The sequence below is a fragment of the Phocoena sinus genome, chromosome 11 (genome assembly GCF_008692025.1).
Source record: "Phocoena sinus isolate mPhoSin1 chromosome 11, mPhoSin1.pri, whole genome shotgun sequence".
NCBI classification, from domain to species: Eukaryota; Metazoa; Chordata; class Mammalia; order Artiodactyla; family Phocoenidae; genus Phocoena; species Phocoena sinus.
The window spans coordinates 8,766,623-8,770,872 of record NC_045773.1 but is presented as its reverse complement, the minus strand read 5'-3'; the positions used below and the strand labels follow the sequence as shown (position 1 = coordinate 8,770,872).

The 4,250-nt window shown below is 42.8% G+C and overlaps 1 long non-coding RNA gene across 1 annotated transcript; it reads left to right on the top strand.

The window, feature by feature from the left end:
* The first annotated feature begins 704 nt into the window (after window positions 1–704).
* LOC116762611 lies at window positions 705–3,609 on the top strand. The gene is made up of 4 exons (XR_004352294.1): window positions 705–1,268; window positions 1,375–1,495; window positions 1,696–1,742; window positions 3,544–3,609. It is a non-coding gene; the product is annotated as an uncharacterized LOC116762611 (long non-coding RNA).
* The last annotated feature ends 641 nt before the right edge of the window (window positions 3,610–4,250 follow it).

The window sequence follows — 4,250 nt, the reverse complement described above, 5'->3', positions numbered from 1 at the left end:
AAACACAAGAGTATTTTAAGTTGGGTCCATCAAAGAAACGTTTGTCAAGCACCGCTCCCCTGGGTCAGCCCTCAACTGCCTAGGAGTAGGGGGACAGAAGTGGACAGTACCCTCAGGGGACCCCAGATCTAATGGAGGACTGACAGGTAAGCAATTTTAATTCAGAGGGACAGGGGCTCTTAGGAGAGGTAGTAGCAGTGAGTTCCATGTGGAGAGCATCGCCCAGGGGGTTTTGTTTGAGCTGCTCTTAAAAGATGAAGGACTCCAGGCAGTGGTAAAGAAAAGACCGGAGGCAGGAAACAAGTAAGAGCAAGGAAGCTTTTGTATTCAGACGAATGTGGTCCGTCCCGGGACTGGAAAGCAGTTCTGTGAGGCTGGAGAATTGTATTCGGAGGCAAATGGTTTCGGGGGATGACACGAGCCTGTGTACGGAGGGACCCAGTTGCCTTTATCTCTGTGCCGTGAGCGCAGGGCCTGCAAATGGGTCTCAGAAAATGTCCGTGGCATGAATGGAGTGTAATACTTCACGCACCAGAGGCTCCTAGCCTCACCTAGGACGTCACAGGTAACAGTAAATATCTACTGAGTAATTATTTACTACTAATAAGAAAGTATCAAGTCTACAGCCTCAGCAAGCAGAAGTGTAGTCTTCCAGATAAAATCTCTAAAGTCACAAAAAAGGCAATGTTTGATCCTGATGTCACAGGTTTCTAAACTATCTTTTATGGATAACTCTTAAAACGGATGGTCAGCCCTCCATCTGCACTTGCGTAAATAACAGCTCTTTTGAGGAGCTAACCCAAACTTTGGAGGATGAAACCAGCGAAGTTTTTTGCCTATTTATTTCCTTTCATGGACTGCAGAGACCAGTTTTCAGTTACCTTTGGAAATGAATCCTAAGCACTTCTAACTTGGTAAAAACAGAAACATAATAATCAGAAAAAAACATTACATTGATCAAGTGCATTTTCTCAGACACTGGCACTAAGGACAGATGTTGTGTTTTATTTAGGCCTCCAGTTTCATTTGCATTTGAAAAGAAAACAGCATGTGTCCTAAACCAAGGTCAGTTAATCTCTACAATCTTTCTTCCTCCCAACTACTGTGAATGAGCATCTTCTCAGGACTCAAGTGATGGTGACTCTGGTTTCTGCTACTAAAGACACGTCTCAGCTCCGCAGATTTTTCTTTTCTTTTCTTTTCTTTTCTTTTTGGCTGTACAGTGGAACTCGGATGCGTTTTAAATTAGCTTTCTCTAGGAATCAAAGGTAATCATTATTTCTCTTTATAATCCACATGAATATTCTCATTATTTTTTTCTTTTCAAGTTTAAGATTAGTTTTGAATTCCTCTTATATCTCTACCCTCTTTCAGAGTAACCTCTGGAGACCCCAGCTTGCTCAAAAAGGATTGAGAAAATGACTCCAAAGCCTGTTCTTGCTGAGCTGACCCAAACACTTAGACGACATGGCAGCAGTCAGCCATCTCACATTCTGTAAGTTGTGGTCCAAGTATCGTTTCTGACCGTGTGCATGCTGCTTTTTTCCGTCCGGCCAAGAATAAGAAAAACTGGACCAAGGTCCTAACCCTGGCTCTGGTACCCTGGAGAGCATAAGCTTTATCACCTCATGGACTTCTGTGATCTTGAATAAGTCAAGTCCTATCTAACCTTCAGTTTCCTCTTGTGTAAAACAGGAGGAAGCTTTCCTTGATGAGATACCGTGGACATTGCATGGCGTCATGTACGTGAAAGCCTTCTTTTATAAAGGGCTGTGCATAGATACGGTAGCACTGTTAGTCCCTGATGATCATCTCTCTGTTCTATCGTAATTGGCTTTCCTTTTTCCTCTTCTTTCATGGTTACTTTTTTTTTTTTTTTTTTTTTTTTTTTTAACCTACTGTGAACCATCAGAGTTAGAAGGAATGACATCTAGTTTGCCTGTGAAGTCAGGAACCTCTTCTCTAAGTACAACAAGCTCTGTTTTTGAGATGGGTCACTGTGGTCTCTGATGCGTCATTAATAGTCTTGGGCTTGGTGAAATTGACAGAGAAGGCTATCATTCACCCTGCAAGGCTGCTCTAGGACAGCGAGGCTCATACCTCCTGATACATGAGCCACTCCCTGTGATTAACTTTGACAGGTTTACTCCAGGCCGACTGGCAAGCTGAAGTGCATTTTAAGTACAAATAATAATGCTGGGTGTGTCTTGAGCCACAGAATAACAGCTGATGGGAATAGAGTCCCTCAATCTCTGCTTGTGAAACACACTTGGTTTCCTTTCAAGGCTGGGATAGCACAACAAAATCAACTAACAAGATCTCTCAGATCTGAATTGATATTTTGAAGTTTGGTATTTCTCAAGCTTATAGCAAACGCAGCACTGACCCAAAGGGCCAAGCTCATTCATCTCAGTCTTCAAAGGACCTAGCACAGTGCTTCACAGCAATCTAATATTAATAACAACAATAATATCAACTATGATGATCGTTATAATTGCACCATATTATGCCTATTGCTATAGACTTACAAAGTGCTCAGCCACCCACCGAGACAGGTCTTACTGTCCCCACTTAACAGACAAGGAAACTGAGGCTCAGAACAGTGAAGCAACTTCCCAGCGACCCACACACCAATGGGTGGATGCCTGAACTTGGGTTTCCTGGCCAGAGTCCTTTCTAACAAACTTTTCTAAAATTGCATGCAGTAGGACAAAATATTTCTGTCTACATAATCTATCTAATGAGCATTTACTGTTCTCATCAGTTGATTGCAGAGGTCTTCAACTTCCTGAAGATGAGAGAGACCCTTCAGGGCAGATACCGTAATCTGTTTTCAGGACTATTTTGGAATAAGATGTGCGCGCTCTCTCTCTCTCTCTCTCTCTCTCTCTTTTTTTTCTTAATGGTACTGTGAATGATAAGGCTATTTGATGTCATTTTACCTACTGCTGGATTCTTCTGGTGGTCTGAAAAAATTAAAGACTATTGTTCCCACCTCAGAGAACATGGCTTTCTAGAGCTAGAAATGTTTAACTCTTGAAAATGCATTGAAATCCACTGAATAACATACTTGGGCAGAGTGCAGCCTGTTCAGAACGAAAAACCACAAGTCATCATATTTTGATGACTCTAAGCAGATTCTACCTCTGTATAAGGTGATCGAGTTTGGCATGGGAACCTAAGCAAAGGAAGTTAAACTCTGAAAAGGATCTGCTAGCATGAAAAAAACGCCACTTTCCTGGCACACAAAGGTGCAAAGCCAGTTCCCACCCCAGCTTTATCACCCGCTCCTTCTCTCTCTGGCTTTTGCCACTGCAGAGCTCTACACAGAAGCTGGATGCCAGGGTCATTATCGTCTACGTTAGCTGAAAATCTGATTAAGCTGGCCTCCTGGGGTTAGCATGAAAAACGCTAGATTTTCATTCTAGGAACTTAATTCCTCTTTCCCTCGTTTTTTGTCATGTTTGCAAATTTCATTGGCATTTTAATTTCCCATGATTTGCCACAGTCCAGACTGAGACTTGAGCTGTTGTTTCCCCTCAGGTGAAAAGTCCAACCACAGCTGAGCATCTGTACTGGCATACAGTCAGGCGACTGGCCAAAGGCAAGTATCTTCTGCATCCTTTTGAGCATCCCGAGGAAGCTCTGCTACCCAGCCCGCCGATTAATTAAATGAACGGAAGAGACTTTGTCCAATGTCTAGGATGGTGTTGGCCCAGGTGGTCCTTATCACATACTAATACAATGTCCTCTCAATGTTCCAAAATAAGGAGAAAGTACAGTAAAGGAGGCTTGAGATCTTGGCCTATTAGGACCTATCGAGGGGTTTTATTTGGGGAAACATCAATGCCATCAAGTGGGGGAGAGATCCCTACTGCGAAATACCATGATCTATTACTGAGGAAGCCAGCTTCTCCCTCGGGGCTGGATTCTCAGTGTCTTTTGGATCAAGCAGCAGAGACAGCAGTATTAATGGGGCGCCTACCTAACTCCCGTATAAAGCAAAAGAAATGACAAAAGGGAAGCAGCATATAGGGGGCTATTATTCATGCCAAGCAGGCAAAATACTGACTCTTTGGAAAAGATCATCTCTGTGCCTCAGTTTCCTCATCTGTAACATATAACTTCAAATGGCAGTGATAAGGACTAAATAAAAGTAAAGCACCAAGAACAGAGTTGGCACAGTAGCTGTTCAAATGTGAGCCATGAGTGTTATTCTGTCACCTAAAACTAACTGGATTTTTCTGTCT